This window comes from Rhineura floridana, chromosome 4, assembly GCF_030035675.1.
Source record: "Rhineura floridana isolate rRhiFlo1 chromosome 4, rRhiFlo1.hap2, whole genome shotgun sequence".
In the NCBI taxonomy this organism is placed as follows: domain Eukaryota; kingdom Metazoa; phylum Chordata; class Lepidosauria; order Squamata; family Rhineuridae; genus Rhineura; species Rhineura floridana.
Genome location: NC_084483.1, coordinates 193,698,951 through 193,724,626, shown reverse-complemented (window position 1 = coordinate 193,724,626; position 25,676 = coordinate 193,698,951).

Here is a 25,676-nt window from a genome sequence, read left to right as displayed (position 1 = left end):
GCGGTGAATTAATGAGGACACAAAGGTATAACGTTGCAGATTATACAGTCATATGGATGGGCCCGTAGGGTCAAACTTACACAGGATATCTGCAATTTGATCTCCTGACCTTGAACAATCAGCCTGAAATGCAACCACAAGCGGCTGTTCTCACATGCTATTTTCCCAATCTAATGTATTTTATTTGTTTCTCGAAAGTATGTCCTGCCCTTAAAAATTGCCCTCTCCTCTGCTGCTGTTTCCCTGGGCTTTATGGTGAAAAAAAAATGCAAGTATTTTTGGCTGACACCCCCCCCCCACTGTCATGACCAAATTAGTAGTCTCCAATAGATGCAATTCATAGTGTTTTCACAAATCACAAGTTTACTATATAAGGTAGTATTCCCCATCATAGTATCCTCCCATTAGGCTGTAACCCCCATCAGCACCATTAGCCCTAGCCAGCACTGCACTGGCTACAGATGATGGGAATTATAGTACAAAACATCTGAATCGCACCAGGTTGGGGGACACTGAATATAAGGTAACATATCTGAGCCTGTACATGATAATCATCTCCTGATGCAATTTTAGGTGTGTGGTTTCAGAAGTAAGCCCCACTGAGTTCTGTTGAGCTTACTCCTGGAAAGTATGTATAGGATTGCATCCTTATTATGCCACTTTCGGCTTTCCGGGATACATTTAGAAGCTTTTTATCTCCTGCAGTCTCACTGCTTCCTTCCTTTAAGAGTTGATCTCTGTAGAAAGAGGTCAACTTGGATTGGTCACAGGATTCACACAGTTGTTTCAGGGAAGTTGTCATAAAAAAAGATGAACAAACATGTCCAGTAATGCTAGAATTTTCAGTGAAATGATTCTGTAACAACCAATTCGAGAAATGAAAAAGCAAAACAACAAAAAGAAAATCCTTCTTTAACCAGGTTTGAAACAATCATTGAAAATACTAAGACAATGAAGGAACTGTTATCTAAAACTGATTTTCTGTTACTGGAACTAGATGGGCATTCTGGAAAAAAAATGGTAATGGCAAATACTGGGACTGCAGTAGACACAGCGCAGACATTTTATGTGTCCGGTGTCTGTCTTAAAGTTTGTGTATATTGGAAAAAAATGATGAGGATGATCTAGATCTGCCCTTCTGCAAGCAGAAGGGAACCTTCCTGCCATTTATGAAAAGGACTCTGATCTAGCAGGCTCCTGCTGGAGGCAGCAAGGAAGTCATTTTTGTTCATCAATGTCCTCTTTGTCTTGCTGACCCCAGCAACCACCTCTAGCTCCCATGTTGTTCCAGAATGTCCCCCAATCTCTGAAGCAGTTTACAGGAGGCTGCAGGTGAAAGAGGGAATCAGTTAAAATTGCCTCCCATTTCCATCATAAGAAGCATCCCATGAGTGAAACTCCACTACCAGGAAGTCTTGATTCAGTCATGGCTATGAGTACTGAAGGCCAAACTGCACAAAATATTTATTTCATAGCTTGACCTTCAGAACAATTTTTTTTTCAAAAACTTGCCAACATGGGGGGGGGTGAGCCAGGTCAGACCGCAGCATGGGGTAGGGGGCTCTAATCCTTTGCCTCCTCTATAGCCTGGATTCAGATCAAGGTGCTGTACCTGCAATCCACAGAGGCAAAAAATGACTATTGAAATGAAAGGGAGCTCTCCTTCCTATGCAAATTGTAGCCAGGTGGGGGCAGCTGATCTAGATCCGGACCATAGCAGGCGAACAAAGAATTAACCCCCTCAATACATATACACCCCTCCCATGTGCTAGCAATTTTTGGAAAAAGAAACAGGCTTTCAAGAGCAAGCTATGAAGTACGGGACTCATGTAGCTTGGCTAGTACTGTGTCAAACCCTCAGGGCTTCTTTGAATGGTCATATGACCCCATAATGTTGCGCGATTACCTGATCATTCCAGGAAATCCTGCTGGGCTGGAATCTTGTGTGCAAAGAGCCCCAGGCTGTTGCCACTGAGTGAGCACATGCAAGCCCCTTCCCCTGTAATCCATTTTTTTAAAAATATATATGTTCTACCATCCCCTTGCTCTTTTGGGAAGCAACTTGCTTCCCTTCTCAATCTCTCTGAGTGGCTGAAATAAAGAAGGTTGAGCAGACCCTTAAGTTTGGCTGGCTGAAGAGAAGTCCCACTCTGTTTTCTTTTGTCAGTAAGTCTAAAAACATGAGAATAGCCCAGCAGGATCAGGCCAAAGGCCCACCTACTCCAGCATCCTGTTCTCACAGTGGCCAATCCGATGCCTGTGGAAAGTTTGCAAGCAGGACCTGTGCGCAACCTGAGGTTTCCAGCAATTGGTATAATGCCTCTGACCATAGAGACTTAACATATCCATCAGGGTTAGTAGCCATTGATAGCCTTATCCTCCATGAATTTAAAGCCATTTATAGCTTTTAAGTGAGAGCCAGTGTGGTGTCGTGGTTAAGGTGTTGGCCTATGACCTGGGAGACCAGGGTTCAAATCCCCACATAGCCATGAAGCTCACTGGGTGATCTCGGGCCAGTCACTGCCTCTCAGCCTCATGAAAACTCTGTTCATAGGGTCGCCATAAGTCAAAATCGACTTGAAGGCAGTACTATAGCTTTTAAAGCCATCATAGATGGCAGCCACCACTGACTCTTGCAGGACAAAAATCCATAGTTGAACTGTGTGCAGTTGTGTGAAAAATGACTTTCTTGTTTTCTGACTCTTCCAACATCCAGCTTCATTGAATGTCCACTTTTTCTAGTGTTATGAAAGAGGAAGAAAAATACATAGGATTGCACCCGCCATCACACTAATGGCAGGCTTTGATTTTCCCTTCAATCCAATTAGTATTGTTTTAGGATAGTACTGTAACATCATGCATTACTCTGGAAGCTAATAACGGCAGCAAAGGCTCTGATTGCCTCTAAATGGCATGCCCTAACCATACCGTCTACTAAGGAAAGGGTTCATAAAATGTGGGAAATTGCTGAAATGGCAAAACAGCTTACTGAGATTGTTCAGTTAAAGGACTGAAAGAGAACACAAACTTTTGAAGCAGCTTGGTAACTGTTTATTAACTTCTGGAAACAGTGATACAAGCTAGACATAAACAAATTTAACTGTTGTTATTAGTTTTTCATAATGATTTGTATTTCAACATTGCTTTCTTCTTACACTGGAAACTGTAAGTTTTTATGCCCTTTCCCCCCTTTTAATTGTACCTCTAATTTTGAATACATTAAGGAGACAGTTTGTTATATATCAGGATATGACACTAACATCAATTTATTAATACTTATTGTGGAATTCCCTCCCCTTAAATATTAGGCAGGCGTTATCTTTTCAGCGCCTACTGAAGACCTTCCTCTTTCAACAAGCCTTTTAAGTGACACCTATCCCAGTCTGCGTCTGTGTTCGAATTGCTTTTTAATATGTTCTTAAACCTTTTCTAAAATGTTTTTAATCTTAGATGTTCTGAAAGCTTTTTTTAAGAAACGTTTTTAAAGATGTTTTGTTTTAATGTGTTTTAAAGTTTGTTTTTATGATGTTTTAACGTTTTTAGTGCTTTTGTTTGCCACCCTGGGCTCCTGCTGAGAGGAACGGCGGGATATAAATAAAATAATAAATAAATAAATAAATAAATACTCGATTAATTTATCAACACCAAAAAATTAATATAAGAAGTACCTCGACCCAAACTACTGAATATAATCCAGGAAATAATTATGTAGGTGACAAATTACAACTATTATGTAGGTGTCATGCTATCCATCCCAGCCAATCAGGGATCAAGGTGGGCACATTTATTCCCATAGCTCTTTCTTGGCTGGTTGTGGTCCATTCCTTGCCTGAAAAACCTAAGGAGCCAATCTCAAATTCTAATTTGGTCCTGTTTTTTTCTTTCATGTTCCCTCCAACCACCGCAATGTGAACACTCACAGAAAGTGGACTTTTTCGCTAAGAGCAGCAAAATAAAAAATATTCTCCAGACTGTCACAACACGTTTAAAAATAATTCATCTCCCTTTCGCAGTGTATATTGGGCCCTGAATATTTAGGCCACAATCCAATGCAAGAGTTTGGGTTGCTTAATTTATTTCAGTGGGCATAAGCATGCTTGAGGCTGCAATCCTAGACATACTTTCCTGGAAGCAAGTTCCACTGAACTGAGTAGGACCCAAGTAGACATGCACAGAATTATCCTGTGCTTCTGTTAGACTGTGGCAGAGGTGAACGATCCTTTTTTCTCTCAAGGATGCTGTTCATTCTCTCAGTGGTCAGGAGTCAATTTCTCTGGGAGAGAGACTGCCAGGGGCCGAATGCTGACTGTGGATGGGGCAGGTCACCTCTTTTCTCTCTTTCTGCTGCCACCCCTTTTTCTTGGGGGGGGGAGATGCAATTTTGTATCCTACACTGATGGAAGGCATCCATCAGCAGAATAGGAAGGCAATATTTTCCCTGCAGCACCCTGTTCCTCCTGAAATCTGTTCCAGACAATGGGGGAAACTGGAGAAGATTGGGGGTGGCACAGGGGCTTCTAAGGAAGGAGAAGTAATAAAAACTGCCTCCTTCCCCATCACACTGATAGATCCCTTCCGCCTGCTGAAGGGACATCACTGGATATCGCCTGCTGTCTTTCCATAAAATGTATAAAATTATTCATGGAATGCAGAAAGTGGATAGACAGAAGTTTTTCTCCTCTCATAACACTAGAACTTGTGGAAGATTCAGGACAGACAAAAGAAAGTACTTCTTCACAACGCGCACAGTTCAACTATGGAATTTGCTCCCACAAAAGGCAGTGATAGCCACCAACTTGGAGGGCTTTGAAAGAAGATTAGAGAAATACATGCAGGTTAAGGCTCAATGGCTACTTCTCATGATGCCTATAGTCTGCCTCCATAGTCATAGCAGTATGCTTCTGAATACCAGTTGCTGAAAACTCACAGGAGGGGAGAGTGCTCTTGCACTCAGGTACTGCTTGGGAGCTTCCCATGGCCACTGTCAGAACAGATGTTAGACTAGACAGGCCACTGGGCTAATCTAGTAAATTCTTCTGATGTTCATATGTTTATGTTCTCAGGTTTATGTCCTTTCTCTTTCTCTCCCCTGAAGATCTGAAATTGCTTTCAAAGAGCTTCTGAAATTAGCCTAAGGGCCTCTTAAAATTATCTGTGAGCCACCTGCAACCCAAGGGCCAGGGGTTGGCTAATCCCTGGGTTATGGCCATTGCCTTCTGATTTTATTTTCTTGGCCCATACCACTGGTGATGTCCAAATGGCCATACTACATCAGTCATTGCATGGAATGTTCTCAAAGAGGTTTCAAGTTAACCATTTTAATTCACCAGAGAGTGACCAGATTTCAACTGAAGGTCAGGAAAAATTTCCTAACTGTTAGAGCGGTATGACAATGGAACCAGTTATCTAGAGAAGTGGTGGGCTCTCCAACACTGGAGGCATTCAAGAGGCAGCCAGGCAGCCATCTGTTGGGTAGGCTTTAAGAGAACTTTGATTCTGTGACAATGGGCCAAGGAAAATCTAAGTTCAAAATCAATTACTTCCTGAAAGATCTCCTTGCCGCTTATATACCCAGTCGATCACTACGACTGGGAACTGTGGTTTGTTAAGAGTTCTGGGAACTGTAGCTCTTAAATTGGCAAACTACTGTCCCCAGGATTCTTTGAGAGGAGAGATGTGCTTTAAATCAATGGGGTGTATATGCAGTCTGCATCCAGTGATGCAGAATTTAGTGGTGCAGTTAGGTAATTTTACAGCCAGGACATATTGGTCTTGTTGGCAGAGCTTGGAAAAGTAACTTTTCCAAGCTCTGCTTGTTGGATTATGACCCAGAAGACTGGGATCCAATCCCCACTCAGCCATGAAGCTCTCACTGGGCAACCTTGAGCCAGTCACTGTCTCTCACCCTCACAGGGTTGTTGTGAGGATAAAGTGGGGAGGAAAGAACCATGTACATCACCTTGGGCTCCTTGGAGGAAAGATAGGATATAAATGTAATAAATGTAATAAGGGGTAAGACAATCTTTCTTATTTATATACCCATTCAATACAGATAGTGAATGTCCTGAACGCTGGACTGCCATTGTCGCAAGGGAGTTGAGAAGGTTTTAATATTGACATAGAAGCACTCCAAGAAACTCAAAGAGCAGGAGAAGGACAACTGAAGGAAGAAAAAGGTGGTTATGCCTTCTTCTGGAAAGGACTGCCTGAACAAGAATGACGAATACATGGACTAGGCTTTGCTATTAACAATAATCTTGTGAAGCTCTTGTCAGAAGTTCCTATTGGCGTTAATGAACGACTCTCAACTCTCCAGTTAAAACTTGCCAAAAAACAGCTGGCAACTATTGTAAGTGCTTATGCACTTGATGATGAAGACATCAAGGAAAATTTTTATAACCAGCTGGACACCATCTTATCAGAGATACCTAAGGAGAATAAAATTATCCTCTTGGGTGATTTCAATGCAAGAGTTGGGCGTGATTTCGATTTATGGCCAGAAGCCATTGGGAAAGAAGGAGTTGGCAATAGCAACCTGAATGGCATTCTACTTCTGACTAAATGTGCAGAGCATAATTTGGTTATTACAAACACACTCTTTTGTCAAAAAAACAAATTTAAAACATCATGGAAACACCTTCAGTCGAAGCACTGACATCTCCTGGATTACGTAATTGTCCGTGCCAGAGATCGTTGTAATGTACTCCTCACTAGGGCCATGATGAGTGCTGATGACTGCTGGACAGATCACCGATTAATTCGATCCACTACGGCCTTAATATTGTTTCTCAACGTAGGCTCCAAGGAAGAAAACCAAGGTGTAAAATGAACATCCATGCCCTTCAAGATCCTATTAAGCGAGCCTGCTTTCAAACAACTCTCAAGAAATATCCCTTCACACCTCCTCACAGCTATGCCCCCAGGATTCACCATCTTTTCTGTGATGACAGAATTAAAGAACCAGAATAAAATTGCTGTGTGCATAGCCCCCCCCTCCAGATCTCTCTCTCGGGGGGTTAAATGTTACCAGAAACTTTTTGATTTTAAGAATTCTGAAATGAAGCTGAGTGTGGGACTAGGATTTGGGAGACCAAGGTACTTTGCCATGAAGCTAACATCTCACTTACCCTAGCAGCCAATGAGCATAAAAGGGGAGGTGTTAGCTTGTGAGAAGAGTCTTCTCATTTTCTGATTAACCTCCTTTCACTCCTGCTGGCTCTAATCAGCGTGAAAGGACAAGGAAGCATGTTGTTAGCCAAGTGAGAAGACTCTTCTCAGTGGCTAACATGCACCCCTTCCATGCTGATTAGCTTGTACATAGGACTCTGCTGGTACCATTCTCGCAAAAAAACTAAATGGTCTACAACACACATACACACACAGTGACCCTGGACAACTGCACCCTTGCTCACAAGTGGTATTCATAGTCAGCTATGGCCTCAAAGTTCATCTTAGTTGATGTGCATAGCACACCTCATCTGCCACCATAAGACTGCAGTTTCAGTATCCATGTAAGGGAAGGGCACCAATTCACACACAAAACGTCATGTACAAATCCTGGCTCACCTGTGTGTTTTGCAACCTGGACAAACTAAGCTGAGCAAGATTAAAGTGGATTAATACCACATTATTGTCAATACTTGTGACAAACTTTAGAAGAGATGGTCTGAAAGCACATGAGGCCAGCACCCTGCTGAAGCTAAGCAGGGTCAGGTCTGGTCAGTGCCTGGATGGGAGACCGCTTGGGAACCATATGTAAGCCGCCTTGGGTTTCTATCATGAAAAGAAAGGTGGGGTATAAATGTAATAAATTAATAATAATAAATAAATAAAGCCCCGTTGCTCTGTGCCTATTTCCAGAAAAGTAAAATTCTCGGGAAAGGCCATTTTCGAATGTAAAACATTTAACTTTTTTTTTTAACGTAGCCGGTTAGCAAATTGGATAAAGGCAATGTATTGCACTAATGTGAAAATGAAGTGCTTATTTTCTTTTTCTCAAGGCTCTGCTATTTGTATAATGGCTGCCTCAGATAGGCTGTAGAAAACTTGGCTGGCCTCTTGTGATCCTTGGCACTCAAATGAAGCAACTTAATGAGAAACACTGATATAAATATGTGAATCAGGCAAGTTTATTGCAACAATTCCATTTTTTAAAAAAGAAAAATGCAAGCATGCTATGTTGTGCTTCAAAATATATGTCTAGCTTGAGCAAACTGTTTTGTTCTTTGAGGTTTCTGACACTGACAAAAAACCTTATAAATCTATAAAGGAGAAACACTTGGTTTTATCCAACTAACTTATGTTCAGTAGACCCATTGAAAATGATGGACCTGTTAGTCATATCCATTCATTTTAGGACTAGCATTGCATGTAGCTGTATACACTTCTGCCTGCCATATCCCAGTGTGATGTAGTTGTTTGTGTGTTGGACTAGGGTCTGGGAGACCAGGGTTCAAATTCCATTCAGCCATGAAACTCAATGGGTGACCTTGGGCCAGTCACTGCCTCTCAGCCCAACCTACAGCACGGAGTTGTAGTGGGGATTAAATGAGGAAGGGGAGAACCATGAACCATGAACTTCTTGCAGGAAAATGTGGGATATCAATGCAGTAAATAAATAAATACATAAATAATAAACAGGATATTGTAGAGCTGGAAAACGGGTAAAAGGACAAGCCCTGAGGAAAGGCTATATTATTTGGAACTTTATAGGTTACAGAAAGGGTAAGCGGTGGCAGGAGACATGATCAAGCTTTATAAAATTATATATAGTGAGAAGCAAGTATATATCTCATTCTATCCCAAGTGCTCCAAGTGTCAGACAGCAGTTCCCCACCCCCTAAATGTTAATAGACCCCTAAAGGCTCTCAATCTATGACAATGAAATGTTTTGGGAGGTAAATGGAAGCCAAAAGAAATTAAAATAAAATCTTAAACAGACAGTGAACAGGATACTCCCTCCTCACCTGCAGAACATAGACAGCAGAAGGTCAGGCAGAAGAGGGGCAGGCCTGTCCACTTAAGGCCAAAATGCTGAGGGCTCACACTTGCTGACAAACCTGCTCCTTAAAAGACAAACCTTGGCTTCAGCTTGTTGCTGACTACAATGTCAGGCATGGCTTCGTGTGTTTCCAGATTCCCTGAACCTTATCTTGGACTGACCCCTTGGCAATTGAACCCAGACCTCTACTGATCTCGCTTCTGGACTTCTGGCTTGGCACGTAAGCTTGGAAAGGGCCTTGCCCTTATCATGCTTCATCCTCGTTGGCCTGGCAGATTTACGACCAGACTGCCAGCTAAGTACTTTCCCGCCCTGGTAAATACCCAGGAATTTCCAGCCCCCACCTGCACTGCTGCCTCAGTGCAGAGCTAACACTAGGCTGGATGAACCCAAACTGTAAACTGAGACGTTTAAAAAGTAACAGAGTGGGATGGGTAATGGTGCCTTCACTCTCAGGTTCTGGAATGCTCTCAAACAGCAGAACCGACTGACAATGGTGACCATTGGAAAAGATATTGAGCTGGAGTTCCTCTGTTAGCAACAGAAACCAATGAAACAGTGTTCCACCTAACTCTGTCATATACAGTGACCTCAGTTTTTAATCTCTGTGTCTTACTGGCATTTGATATAAGCAGGGTTTTTTTGTCACAGTACTCACCAATACAGAATACCAGCACATCTTTTTTTTTTGCTGCTCGTGGCAGCCATTTTGTCCTGGTACTCATGGCATTTTTATCAAGATATGAGTGTCGGCACCTCATTTTATCATCATCATCACCATCATAACTGAATATAGGCATATATCACCTTGTTTCTGGTTTTGCAATAAAACTGGACTTCTGGGCTTTGTATTAAACCTTTCACCCTGGAAGGCCTATTAGGCAAGGCTCAAAGTTTCACTTATTAGAAGGTATAAGTGAGAGTTTTTATTTTTTAGTGACTTTTTATATCTAAATATTTGGATAATATATATCCATATACTATTTGTGATAGCTTTCATTCTCCATCATCAGAAAATCCATTACTCAGTTCCTGGATAGGCCCAGTTCATAAGAATCGCTTTAAGCAAGTTGCAAGGATGACATTTTTCACTTTGACTTTTTCCAAAATGCATCCCATGGATGTCAAATGTCACACTGGACATTGGACCTAACTAATGCACCATAACCGCCTGAACACCTTCTTGATAGTGTTAATGTGGTTTTGATGAGCAACAGAACAGTGTGGCAGACAAAAGGTTAGCAAAAGAGTACTTTTACTGCAAATAATATGACAAAATTGAACTTGGTAGCCAGAAAGTAATTAAACTACCATGAGAAGAGAATGATTAAATTACTTGAGAGACTTGGGTTTGCCATAGCTTATAAGGATGTACATTTTCTTTACATTTCTTAATTTAAAACTTATGATTAATATAAAGTAGGCTGCTAGATGGGTTTCACTGCAGTGTGAAAATGCACAGTTTATTAAAATGAATGACCCCATGAAAAAGCATTAGCATTTGGCAATTTCTGAGATGTAATGAAGCAGAATTAAAATGATTAAGAAATAAATTGGAAGAAAACAGTGCAACTTTTTGCGTAAGTGAACTTCTGTTCCAGAGAAGACTGACTGTGCAGAATCCCCTCCACTGAAAGACTTGGAGACAAAAAGAAACATTGATAGCATTGCCTATATGGAATGGAAATGCATTCCAACTAGAGAACTGAGGAATGACAGAGAAATTGCTTAAGACCAGTAGGTGGATTGAACATTGCATGATAAACATGCAGTGCTATGCATGTCTACTCAGAAGTTTAATGGGGCTTACTCACAGATAAATGTGTATAGGATTGCAGCCTGAGTGGTATAAATAGTGGTGTTCATTGAACACAAGTTTTGATTCAGATCCTGAGCTTTTGAAACCAGGCTGCCTTGGTTTAAAGCACTTTGTAGGCTGCCTAATTCGACTTGGAGTCCATCCCCCCATCAATATTGGAAAATCAAAAAACATCTATGACTTTTTTATTTTGGGGATGGAATTGGATAAATTTTGCAGGTAAGATTGGTTGCACTGAGAGCATGAATCCCACCAAATTTCCGAAGGATAGCTACAGTCATTGCAGTTGGGATAGGTGAAAAAGTGTTTTTCACCCTAGTGTTTTGTGGGCAATTGCTCTGAAAATTGCAGACACAATTGCAGGGCACAAGAGAGGTGCCCCTGCATAAGAAACCTGCTAAATTGCCGACAAATAGGTCCAGGGTCTTCACTGTTAAACCTGATTTGTGAGAGTGGAAGTAGAACTAAAAGGGATTTACTTAGAATCATACTCCCTTATAACAAGCTTGACCTGTCAGACACAGTGAAGCTCTCCTTTCACCTTCTCCCCACTCTGGTGTTTGCTTTCCATTCACCCATTCACACGCAGTGTTATTTTTTATATGGTGAGGTGAGAGACATTACTTTCACTTTTAGCAGATGCTTGTCTACAGTTTTTGATATCTGGATCACTCAGGCACCTTGATACGCTTCAGAGGTCACCACTTCCACTTACGCTGTCTGGGTTTTGCTGTTTGTTTTGTTTCATTGGTCTATTGTTACACGTGTATGTGTGAATCCCTGCATGCATGTCCACCCACCAGAGACTCAAAATGCATCCAAAGAGCTTAGCAGAATCTGTAGCTGGAACTAATCTGCATATTGTTCTTACATGTGTATACCCACCCCTACCATGCCCAGAGAAGCATATAAAAGGTAAAATAAAGGTTGGTTTAGAAAAAGAGGAAACAGAAAACATATGTGTATCAATTACAGTTGAAATTAATTACCTAACATCACACATTCATTCCCTAGCTCTAAGACAGATTAAATAAAGAACCTTATGCTAAGCATTCCCAACATACATAAACTCACACTCAAGGAAAGAAAGAAAGAAAGAAAGAAAGAAAGAAAGAAAGAAAGAAAGAAAGAAAGAAAGAAAGAAAGAAAGAAAGAAAGAAAGATAGAGTAGAGGTATACATTTCCTGAAGAATACCAGAACTCAAAGCTAAGAATAAGGTGTCTGTATGTAGCTCAAGAACCAAAGCTCTGCCCTTCATGTAACCTGTAGCTAGTCAGAGATCTCACCCTTCCTTGGTCCGATCATCACAGGTAATGATGTGATGTTCCTAGAGATTGATTTAAGATATCAGGATCATAGGAGCTTTAAGAGAGCCCCACAAAATCTTTGTTTTAGCTCAAACCTTTTAGAAAAGTCCCATTTGTGCTCACAGCAGCACAGGGCAATTTGGAAACATCAGGATCCCACCTGAACCAGACCCCAGTTAAAACTTTTCTGATGAAGAGGTGTGGGACCAGGGTCAGAACCTGAAGACCTAGACAAACCAAACAATGCCCCTGGGGCAACCTAGAGTGCCTTGTCTCATGAATATCTCACCTGGGCCACCCAATAACTCCTCCAACCACATCTCAGGCCCTGTCTTGATCCTCAGTTATTCCTCCTCACTCTGCCAGGTTGCAAGAACAATGGCATTAACAGGCCTGGTGGAAAGGCCAAAGTTGGCATAGGAGCACACATTTGGCTACCAGAAGGCTCAGAAGGAAGTGTCTACTCAGGAAGAGCAAGGAGATCAGCTGTAAACAATAACACAGCAAACGACCAGGATGGAGAAGAGCTGGCAGCGAAGTCCCGTTCAGTCTCTCTGGACTTTTCTGGGTTAACATCTCCTTGCTGAGTTCCTTGGGATTAGCTTCACTTCCTCAGCTCCAGTTCTCCTACCTTAGGTGGAGGCCATGGACAGTGAGCTCCCAACCCTCTAGTGCTTCCTGAAGTGTGACCATTCCATGTTGTATAGCCACATGATAATTCCAGGACCTGCTGCTAGGCTGGGAGCCATTTGCAAAGAGTTCCGTGCTGCTGCAAGCAGAAATGGGGCTTTTATTAAGCTTTAAGAATATAGCCTTTTTTGCTCTTAAAACATTGGAAAGCCTGTTCTTTTATGTCTAACATTGGAGCGCATTTGTCACACCCTGTCAGCAGGAAGAAATCACAAGATTTTCACCCTTCATGGTTTGGGGGAGTGAGATGTCTCTGCTTCAACATGCCCAAACAGAGTGGGCTTGTGTTGCCCTATATAAGGACAGTGGCACCCCTATTTGGTCTCTTTAACTGCAATGTGGCAGGCAGCTTCAGATACGTGCAATATTTCCCATACAGAGTAATCCAGTGGTTACAACTAGATGAAGAAAGCAATGAGAGTCAACCAGAGACTACAGAGCTTCTCAGAGTCCCAAGGTGGGCACTATGTTGTCCTGTTGACTTTCTCCACATCATATATGAGCAAACCTCTTCCATTACCTTCTGAAGTAGTGTTCCTCAACCACAGATGTTGTTGGACTGCAAGTCTCATCCTCTTTGACCATTGGCTCAGCTGGCTGGTGATGATGAGAAATGTAGTCCAGCAACAAACACCTGGGGACCTAAGTCTGAAGCACACTGTTTTAAGGCAGGCCAGTCCTATTGTCACACGCAGACAGGGGTCTGAGGTGAGGCTTACGGGATTATGACTTGTTCTGAGGGCTACCTAGCAGAGATGTGCTAGAATTCCACCCAATTTGGATTTGGTATAGAATTTCCCATTTATTACTTATTCCCTATTTTTGCAGATTGGGTTTTTATGTAGCGATTTTCTGCTGTAATTTTCAAAAATTGTTTTTTTAAAAAAGCCCACCTCTATAATATCGATATCTAATATTGATATTTTTATCAAGAGTTCCTTTCAAAATATTGATCTTTCCTTTAAAAACATTGATCTTTATATCTATTGTATCTTTTTTTTCCTTTTTTTTTTGCTAGTGGTTGAAGAATTGAACAATACTGGCCTGTTATGTCAATGGAATGCTTTCAAACTGGCACCGGCCAACAGATCCCATCTCAACTGCCTAGTAGAGATCTTGGCCAAAGAGATATTTGTGCCATGGGCTTCCCAGTTTATATTCTTAGCCACTATGCCAGTGCATAAAGCTTTAGTTGCTTTTCATTTCATGCCTTCATCAAACCTGAACTGGAGTGCTATTGGACACTTTCTCTAGCAATTAAGGACTTTTTCTAGCTGCCAGAGGTGGGTAACAAGCTGGAACAGCAGCAGAACAAATTAGGGCTTCATTGTGTTTATCCTCCAGCAGTCAAATGACTGCGGTTCTTTTGCACTGACAGCACCAGCTGGGTTGGGAATCATAAACATTGGTCATACTGTAACTCTATGCACAGTTAAGTGAGTTCTATAACCAATGAAGTGATCACCCTTTAGCAAGAGAGAGACAGAGCAAGAGCCCTTCTACAACAGTGTAATCCAGTGATTCCCAGCCCGGGGGCTGTGACCCTCGGGGGGGCACAAAGTAATCCCGGGGGGGCGCGAACAGTAAAGAAATGAATTATTTATTTTAAAACATTAATTATTTATTTAAACAAGTCTTCATTCCCTGGATGCTGTCTGCTCCCCACTGCTGCTGCAGACTACACCTCCCCCTTCCTCCAAATGAAAAGGGAGGACTTTTGCTGAAGTGGCAGAGTGTCTTTCAGGCATGCCTATAAAACACGTGGCAGATGCCAAAGGAGGCTGAGGGCGGAGCTACCAGGAAGAAGAGGGGATTACTATCACTGACTCCTGTCTCCTCCTACTCCCGTCTCCTCACTGCTGATGACAGAATGAGAGGAGAGGGCTTTTCTTGAAGCATGAAGTAAGGCTGCTTCTCCCCTTCCTGCCTGCCTGCCTGCCTTTCTTGACTCCTGCTTCGCTGCCACCTCCGTCTAAATATTATTCTTGTTTGTGAGGCTGCCCATATCTCACCTTTGGCCCAAATGGAGCCAAGGAGCAGTGAGGAAGCTCAGGACTTGCTCACCCCCCATCTCTGATGTGTGTGTGCCAGCATCCCCCATTTCTTCCACCCACATTCCGTCCCCCCAATCTCTTTCTCTAAGATGCTGCGGCAGTTGAGGGCTTCCCGCCTCCCATGTGCCTGAATGCATGCATGCTTGCAGATGCTTGCAGGAGAGGCAGGTGTGTTTGTGTGCGTGTGTGTGTGTGCGCGTGCTGATCTGTCTCCTGCTTCGCTCTCCTTCCCCAAGTGCACGCTAACCAAGTCATCAGTTCTGATGATCATCCCAAGGCCTAAAAGTACTAACCCCCCTACTCAATCTAACTACTCTTTTGTTTTCACAATCTAGCATCCACACCTCTACCACATTGCTGCTTTGTTTTATTATTATTATTATTTAAATAAAAGCTCAGCTGTGCGCTCGCATCCCTGCCATGAACCAAGATGGCGGCAGAGGCTTCAGCTCCTTAGGGAAACCTCAGCCACCATCTTTCTTAAGGGCACCGCTGCGTGCGCAACCCCAGAACAAGGTAAGTTAAGCAAGGGAATGGCAGAGTCCCGAAGCTCTCATCGTGCGTGAGTCGCAGAAGGGGAGCGCTGGGGCCTGGGGCCTGGGGCAGGCTTTTGCCCAAGGGCTCCAGCGTGTCTAGGGCTGGCCCTGGGTGCACGCATGTGTGTATGTGTGCGTGCGCACATGCGTGCCAGGGCCCAGGGCAAGCTGGTGCCCAAGGGCCCCGGCATGTCTGGGGCCAGCCCTGAGTGGGGGTGTTACCCAATTCAGAGAAATTACCCAGTAAGTGATCCCTTTGAATTGTGGAAAGGAGTTGTACAGTCCACTTAATGTAACATGTGAAATGGCTACTTCTCACAGATACTTCTACATAGATATGATGACCAAATTCATATAGTTCCCCTCAACAACAAAAATGGAGGGGGAGCAAGGGAATCAGGTCATCACATAGGTGAACACCAGCATGGAGTGCCTGCGTCATCCTGCCTTCACCTTGCATGGATCTTCAAAAGCGGGCCAGTGTCCCACTGGGAGAATGTCACTGTGATTAAAAGCTTGACCTGCCTATCATGATGAAAGTTTCCACACTTCTCCACATTTTTCTCTCCTCGTCACACTGCTCCCCTCTCAAGCCCTAGGTGTTTCCCCAGTCCGCATGGTTTTGTTTCTCAGAAAAGAAAGGGGGTGGGGTTAGGGGTCAGCCATGAATTTAACTTTATGGAAAACCCAGGACTACTTGGGATGTCGGACACTCATTGACCCACCTCGACACACCTTGCTGTCATGAATCTCCTAGATTTGCCTTGCTATTCAGGGCCCATGCAGGGCTTATGTACACCCCTAATAAATGCATCAAGTAGAATTGCTACTGAATTGCCCCTAATGTGAAATTTCTAGACAAAATTTGTAACTTCCTATCTAGGGGGAAAAAAATAACCAGTGGATTTCCAAAGTAGCAATAAATAAGTAAATAAATGCTAACAAGATTCTGCAGGGAAGGATGTCATTGCCACACTTCATCCATAGTGAATTTCAGTGTGGATTATGAGATTCCACCTGAGGCAAAACTCTGGAGAGTATCACAGGAAGCCATATGTTTTTAGTATCTACCCTCTTTATCCATGAGACATAGATATTAGGGATTGTTGAGGAGAACTTTATGAATCGCATCCAGTCACATTCTCAGCCTAATCTCTTCCTCTTCTGCTTCATCCTTCCCAGCTCCTTCCCTCAACTACTGGGCCCTGCTCAGGACAAACTTCTTAAATTTATGATTAACAGATTACAGCAATGGTTTTCAATCATACTAGCAAAAAATGCTCATGTTCTTTGCATCCTCAGCTAGGAGCCACAGAAACAATGAAAGATGGTAGTCAAAGAATGAGGACATGTTACCTCCATCACTGGAATTCAGTATTCTATATTGGACATCCTGGTCAGATGAAGAAACTTTCGATGCTAGGAGCAAATCATCTAGAAATAGAGCATTCATCAAGGGAACTGAGCCTAGCAAGGAAGTTTTTCCTGATTAACAGGGATAGGAACACTCTTCAGTTACAGAGGCCCAAGTCTCTACATAACAGAATAGATTCATCCAGATGGTCATATTTTGCAGTTAGTTTTGTCCCATGAAATCACTTATGCTGTCTGCAGAAGACTTAGCATTTGATGAAATACATCAACTTGACATTCTTACAAAACAAGTTGTTTCTTGTGTTTTGCAAACTTCCCAGAAACGTGAAAAGTCAAAACAACCCTCTTTCCATCCAGCTGGATCTAAATAATCTAAACTTCCCGAGATGTCTTATTCCAGTGCATCAACAATACAGCCCCCACCCCTCCCCCCCAAAAATGGTATGTGAATCAATTTTATATGCTGGAAGTTACTTCATAGTCCTAGAAATGTGTTGAGGCAAAACAAACTGCAACTGGATATTCATCTTGTAATACTCCTTGAATTATTTTCCCATCACGACAAACATATCAACAAAAATGTTCTATATTAATGAGAGGGCTGCCCAACTTCAAAGCCCTTTATAGGCTAAAAAAAAATGAAACCCTGCTTTCAGTAGTTTGGGCAGATGAAATGTCTACCCACATCACCAGTAGTAAATTGTACAAAGTATACAGCTGCAGGCAGGGAAGTACCTCCTTGATCTGGGTGGTGGGTAGCCTTCTGGTGGTGACAGTGACCTCTTTACCCTTGGCTTCGGCACTTGAGATGTATGTTTTTAGGACCCACTCTATCCCTGTGAATGTAATTTGTTTTAATTGTTTTTAATACTGTATTTTAAATTTCTGTAACCCACCCTTGGACCTACTGCTGAAGGGCAGGCTAATGATGATGATGGTGATGATGATGATGATGATGATAGCAGCTGTATAGCCCTTCCTACCCTGATTTGAGATTGGCATCAAACATGGTCTTGTTTTCCTCCCATCAACATTCCACTCAACCAAAGAGAGGGCAATGAGATATAGGAAACATCACCCTCACTCCGAATTGACTTCATTTGTCTGGCATGGCAAGTGTTCCTGTCAAGGCCCTGGTCTTGCAATGCAATGGCAAGATGGAGAGGGCCCTCTCCAGCACCGTGGAGCCAAAAATGCTCCCTGGTTTTCCAAGAAGCTTTAGTCAATGAAACTGTCTGACCTACAGCTAAAGCCCAGATGACACAAATCTTGTAGTGAATATGACTGAGCACAGGTCAGAGCACATAATTGTGGTAGTGATAGAGATGAAGAAGTCATATTTTGCCACCACCATTGTACCCTCTAGTGGTTTCCAGCTGTGGCTGTCCAACTGTTGGAGAATGACTGTCCGACCGTTTGTGCTTAAAGGCCCAAACTAGATCTGACTACTCAGAAGTAGCCAAGTAACAAGTTTGCAAAGTGCTTTGAGGGCCAGGTCACTCATTTTCATGCTAGACTTGATGCCATAGTTGATTTGAATGGAAACATCCAGATTACTGGCTAGTCCTCATCAGTGGGATAAGTTTCAGTTACGGCACCCTGAAGAAGGCATGCAAGTGTCTGGGCAGCCACATGACCTCTTGCCCATTATGTCTTTTAAGAGCTAGTTGGGGGAGGGGTGAGTCCAGGGGATGATTAATTCCTCACTGGGGGAGGGTTCAGTACTGACTGTGGTGGTTCAGCCCCACCTTAAGAGGCACTCCTTGAAACCAGATGGACTGGATTAATACCACCTGGTTACAAATTCTCCCATTTTGGGCAAGGTGATTGATAGGATGGTTGCCAGCTTCGGGTATGTTTGGAGGAAGCAGATTCTCTAGATTTATTTCAATCTGGCTTCAAGCCTGGGTTTGGCACTGAGATGGCTTTAATCACCCTGATTGATTGCCTTTATTGGGAGAGGAACATGGGGAGTGTGCTTTATTGATTCTCCTTGATCTCTTGGCAGCTATTGATACCACTGACTACGGTATCTCTCTAGTGCGGCTCAGGAGGTTGGGAGTCAGGGGCACTGTGCTGCAGTGATTCCACTCCTATCTGCAGTACCAATACCAGAATGTAGCATTGGAGGACTTCTCTTCAGCCCCTTGCCACTTGTGCTGTGGGGTCCCACAAGATTCCATCTTGGCCTGATGCTATTTACCATCTATATGAAAGCTGCAGGGGAAGGTCATCTAGGAATTTAGAGTATAGTGTCATCAGTATGCAGATGACACCCAACTCTACCTCTCCATTCCATTTGAATTGGGAGAGGCTGTTGAGTTGCTGCACTGGAGTCTGGAGGGAGTAATGGGCTGGATGAGAGCGGAAAATATGAGACTGAACCCCAGCAAGATGAAGGCACTGATGACAAGTGATGCCCAGATCTGGGAGTCGGGAAGGTGGCCTGTTCTGAACACAGTTGTCCTCTGCTCTGAAGGAGCAGATTGTAGTCTGAGGATGCTCCTTGAGCCAACACTGTCACTGGAGGCCTAGGTGGCTTTAGCGATAAGGAGAGCCGCCTTCCAGCTGTGGCTGGTTTATTAGCTAATGCCCTTCCTGGATTCAGGTAGTCTAGCGCCAGTAGTACACACTCTGGTTACCTCTCATTTAGACTATTGCCAAAATGCTCTACATATTGCTACCACTGAAGATGATCCAGAAGCTGCAGTTGGTGCAGCACAGCAAGATGGGATCATATTGTTGCGCACCACCCTGGCCTCTGAGCAGTGCATGACTTCCAAGGGTTATAGTGCTTACCCAGGGTTTGGTTTCCTTGGAAAGAAGGACAGCGAAGACTGTGGTGTCTTTTTGAGATATGGTTTATTTACACATATATACAATCTGAGCCTAGGATGTAGGGGCTCACAGCATCAACAGTCCATCAAATCTTGCTCCCCAAGCCAGTCTCTCTGTCTGTTTTCAGTTCCCTGCCTTTCCTCATATTAGACTAAAAACACTCTCTTTGGCTCCCGGATTGGGGGGGGGGGCTCTCTCCAGAAAGAGTTCCATATTCTCTTTGTGCTATATTCTTACATATGTTAATGGTGGCCACTTCACAAACCCATTAGCTGACAGACTAGTTTAACAAAGGAAACTAGTCTGACCAGTTGAGCAGGTTTCTTCATTTGCAGATCCTAAATAAGAGGCTGGAGAGGGGATTCATAGAAATCATCCATCTCAGCCCCCAAATCCCATAACAATATCATACCAAGCCTGAAAGAGTTGCATTGGTTGCCTGTTTATTACCAGACACAATTCAATGTGCTGACTGATGTATCAAGTCCTATATGACTTAGGACTCAGATATTTGAAGGACCATATCTCCCATTATCTGCCAACCCATGCCTTGAGATTGTATCAGGAAAAACAACAATTATGACTACAATTCAATGTTGTCCTTATGCCATATCTGTTCCCGATCTCTATGTATGGATGTGAAAGTTGGACAGTGAAAAAAGCAGAGAAGAGAAAAATCAACTCACTTGAAATGTGGTGTTGGAGGAGAGCTTTGTGCATACCATGGACTGCGAAAAAGACAAATAATTGGGTTTTAGAACAAGTAAGCCAGAACTATCACTAGAAGCTAAAATAACAAAACTGAGGTTATCATACTTTGGACACATAATGAGAAGACATAATTCATTAGAAAAGATAATAATGCTTGGAAAAAGTAGAAAAAGAGGAAGGCCAAACAAGAGATGGATTGATTCCATAAAGGAAGCCACAGACCTGAACTTACAAGATCTGAACAGGGTGGTTTATAACAGATGCTATTGGAGGTTGCTGATTCATAGGGTCACTATAAGTTGTAATTGACATGAAGGCATATAACAACAACAACAAATGTGGAACTGTGACACCACAACATTCATAATGTGATTCCTGATTGACTGAGATGATGTTATGATGAAGGAAAATCATACCAAACCACGAGGTACTCCACAGTGGGACGTCTGCTATCCCAGTATATATGCACATCTTAGATAATGGAAATGTTCTAATTTGCACATAAAACATTGAGACTTCTGGAAGGAAACGTTTTATTGGGCTTGACAGTCTGAAAACGTAAAAAAAAATGAGGGGATATCAAGCACAGAATGCATTTAAAAATAGCAAAACTTGGGTCAGAGGGATATGCAGATTTTGGTCAGTTTTATTCAGGGATTACGCAGCAGATTGTTGAGTCAAGTGGTGTAGAGATATGTCTTTCACCAGTACTGAAAAAAGTAGGTGCCATATTGGTCCATTTTAGATTTTGTTTTCACCAATGCTGGACATGCATGCTGGACATCCATGGAAGACAAGGCTGGTGGAGAAACTCTCTATGAAGCTTGCAAAATGAGAAAACCTGTTAAATTGAGCTTCCACCCAATTCTTCCAGAAGTGAAATGTTGATGCAAATGTGTGGATCAAGGTTTTTCCTGTTTGGTCAAAGATGTTTTCTCTGAGTTCCCAGCAATTTGTCAAAGCTAGACTAACACATGTCATCTGGTTATAGTTCTGGGAAATTCCCCTGAAGTTATTCTCCAGTGGCAACAAATGTTGCAACAACAAAAAATGTCAAAAGCAAACAGCTGTTATAAACTGAATACAAAGTAGTATGGGTGGGCTAACCCTGATTTCATTGCCTTCTTGTCCATTTTCAGACTAATGGAGGAGGCACAATTATTATTACTATTTACTGTATTGGAAAGGTGAAAGATTGTCATGGGGAGGATCCCCCCCCAAGGAAAAGGTCCCCCCGAGGAAAGGGTCCCCCCCCCGAGGAAAGGACTTATCTCCCCTGAGCAAAGGACTTATCTAACTTCAAGTCAGACTCACACAAATATATGTGTGTGTTGAGATTATTAGCAAATTTCCACAGCATCAGTGCTTTGCTTGATGCTAATTGTTTCTCCAGTCATCTGATGCCTGAGGAGGTTTCTCCCAAACCTTGTTCTGTAAACCCTCCGGAGCAGGATGCATATGGGCAATTGAATGGCCTAACTTGTTTATCAAATCCCTCCTTATACCTTGGGTCAGTGGCCCATCTAGTCCAGCATCCTGTTTTCACAGTGGCCAACCTGTGGGAAAGCCTGCTGTAAGATGGGCCTGAGTGCAACAGCTCTCCCTCCACTTGTGATCCCCAGCAACTGGTACCCAGAGGCATACTGCCCGAACAGTGAAAGGAAAAGATAAGCATTGTGGCCAGCAGTCTCTGATAGCCTTATTCTCCATGAATTGTTCTAATCCTCCTTTAAAGGCACCCAAAAGTGAATTGCTCCATCCCTGCATCTCCAAACCAGCAACAAACTGTATGGTGTATGTTTTAGTCTAGTTTCATCCTGCTCTCCTCTGACATCAGCACCACAATCCTTTTCCTGTTCTTCTTTTAATCCCTGCAGCAGACAGCACATGTTCATTTCGCAGAAGACAAAGTGGCAATGTTCAGAAACACCAATACCAACCCTATTCTACAAAGAACAGACAAAAAAAAAAAAAGCAGGCCAAACACCCACCAACAAACCACCACCGCCACCATGGGACTCCGGTGCATTTTAGGGAAAGAAAGGTAAGAGGGCAACTCACATTCCAGCCAGCCCAGAGCCACCAATGGTTTAAAAAGAAAAAGGAGGGATTCAGCATGGGGTTGGTGGGGTCACCTTCTTGGGGCACACCCTGAGCACCCAGCAGTGTCTCATGGAAGAGGCCAGGCACCAATAGCCCAAGGGTCAGGCCAGCCAACCACCACCAGTGAGGAGGAAAGGGAGGTGCCAGTTGTCCAATGCTACTGCTTGTCTCCACCACTGTGCCTGAGGGAGTTCGCCTTTCAGGATGTGCAAGGGGTGTTTTATTTGAAACAGTTAAATTGGATTGTTACATTGCTGATTATTAGCCACCTTAAGATATGGATGAGGCTACCCCTAAGACAGACAGACAGTCAGATATTACATTAACACCTGTTCCCCAGCTGAGCAGAGACAGTTGTTGTTATCAATCTCAAGCTCTCAGAATGGCCCAAACAATATTATTGCTTATTAGAGAATATATATGCTCAGAAGAACTCTTTTGATTAATGCTTCAAATCAGAGCTTGGAAAAGTTACTTTTTTGATCTACAACTCCCATCAGCCCCAGCCAGCATGGCCACTGGATTGAGCTGGTGGGAGTTGTAGTTCAAAAAAGTAACTTTTCCAAGCTCTGCTTCAAATCATCTGAGGGGAGGGGGCCTGTCTTGTGGTTCTCTCTTTTGAAAGGGTTCCCAAAGGGCTTCCACCCAGAATAAGGCCTTTTCCACTGCAGTGCCTCATCTGTGGCCCTCCCTGCCCTTGGAGGTATGGCAGGCAACTACGCTGGTTCCATTCTAACACCAATTCAGAACGTATTTGCCCTCCCTGACCTTTGGGATTCCGTAAGATATGTTTTTTTCCCCTGTCAAGTGGTTAGCATTGTTTTCCTTAGTCGTGCGGTTGTTTGATGGGTTTCTTTTACCCCAGCAGCATTTTGCACACAGCTTATATCCCCGTTTTATGTGAACTTTAATTCTATTTGTTAATTTGTTGTTTATTTTGTAGTTTTATTGTGAAAACTGCTCTGGGATTTTTATGACGTTCATGAAATTAAATTATTGGTATACCTCCGTGGGGGCCACACTGGAACCACCTTCAGATATGTGGAAGTTCTCTTTAATCACATTAAAAAAGTGAGGCTGCGTGTAGACATTTTTTACAATTTTTTAAACCCCCAATACTTGCTTTTTTGTGTCCTCAGCCCCAGGGGCCTCATGTGCTCCTCCAAGCCTCTCTACTGACTCTACACAAGCCAAGCCCCTCACCAATTTTGCTCTGCTTTCTGCTGTAGTGAATTTGCCTGACTGGAATATGGCCTTGAATTGTGGCAATAATAATTCCTCTTTGCCCGCTATTTTTTTGGGGGGGGGTATTATTACATTCATATTCTTGCTTTCCTCTGCAGAGCTCAAGGTGGTGTACATGGTTCTCCTCCTGCTCCATTTTATCCCCTCAAAACAACCCTGTGAGGTATGTTAGGCTGACAGATTGTGACTGGCTCAAGGTCACCCAGCAAACTTCATGGCTGACACTCTAGAATTAGTTGGTTCTATCTAGTGGTTGGAGTGTTGGACTATGACCTGGGAGACCAGGGTTTGAATCCCCACACAGCCATGAAGCTCACTGGGTGACCTTGGGCCAGTCACTGCCTCTCGGCTTCAGAGGAAGGTAGTGGTAAACCCCCTCTGAATACCGCTTACCATAAAACCCTATTCATTATTATTAGTATTAGTATTATTTATCACATTTGTATACCGCCCCATAGCCGAAGCTTTCTGGGTGGTTTACAACAACCCTATTCATAGGGTTGCCATAAGTCGGGATCAACTTGAAGGCAGTCCATTTCCATTTTCACCTGTTATTTGATCTGCAAATCCAAATACACTGCAGACAAAGAGAGGGAGACCCTGGAAGAACTCAGCCAGGTTTTTACACTGATGAAACAACAGTGTGATGTGGCTGCAAAAAAGGCAAATGCTATTTTAGGCTGTATTAACAGAAGTATAGTTTTCAAATCACATGAAGTATTAGTTCCCCTCTATTCAGCACTGGTTAGGCCTCATCCTCAATACTGTGTCCAGTTCTGGTCTCCGCACTGCAAGAAGGATGCAAACTGGAACAGGTTCAGAGGAGGGCAACAAGGATGATCAGGGGACTGGAAACAAAGCCCTATGAGGAGAGACTGAAAGAACTGGGCATGTTTAGCCTGGAGAAGAGAAGACTGAGGGGAGATATGATAGCACTCTTCAAGTACATGAAAGGTTGTCACACAGAGGAGGGCCGGGATCTCTTCTCGATCGTCCCAGAGTGCAGGACATGGAACAATGGGCTCAAGTTGCAGGAAGCCAGATTTCGACTGGATATCAGGAAAAACTCCCAAACTGTTAGCGCCATACAACAATGGAATCAATTACCTAGATAGGTAGTGGGCTCACCAACACTGGAGGCAGAGCCTGGAAAAGTTACTTTTTTGAACTACAACTCCCATCAGCCCAATCCAGTGGCCATGCTGGCTGGGGCTGATGGGAGTTGTAGTTCAAAAAAGTAACTTTCCGAACTCTGACTGGAGGCATTCAAGAGGCAGCTGGACAGCCATCTGTCAGGAATGCTTCGATTTGGATTCCTGCATTGAGCAGGGGGTTGGACTTGATGGCCTTATAGGCCCCTTCCAACTCTACTATTCTATGATTCCATGAAATAGCTGCCTGGTACTTGCACAAGGATTTTGATCCCTGCATCATTTTTATCTACTTTCAGCTTTCAGGTTCATTTTAATCAGAAAAAAAGTTTTGCAAAAAAAACTTTTTAAATCTTGGGTGCATGTTTATTTTCAGTTGTGTGTGAAGTTTCCATGTTTTTGATCTGTCCTTCTCTAAGAGCCAGCTACTCCTACAAATTCAGTTTCTTATTTTGACTAGATAGCAGTGCCTTTGTGTTCTTCTTCACTCTTTTGCTTAGTCTAGGTTTATTCAAATCAGAGAAGCTCTGTAAGAATTTCCCAGTTTGGGGTGTATGTATAATTCTGTGAAGTTTTAATGTGAAGTTTTATTTTGTATTATGTTTCATTTTAGTTGTCCCTTTTCCTGACTGATTTGGTTTATGAGTCAGCTTCCAGCAGATTTTGGTATTGTTCATTTTTAATAGCTCAATTCATAAATATTGCACTGTAGTTTACATCCTTAATTATTATTGTTATTGTTATCATCATCATCATCATCTTTATTTTTACCCCGCCCTTTTTCCAAAGCTGGAACTCAGGGCGGCTTACAAACAAAAACGAATACATATAATAAAAACATACAAA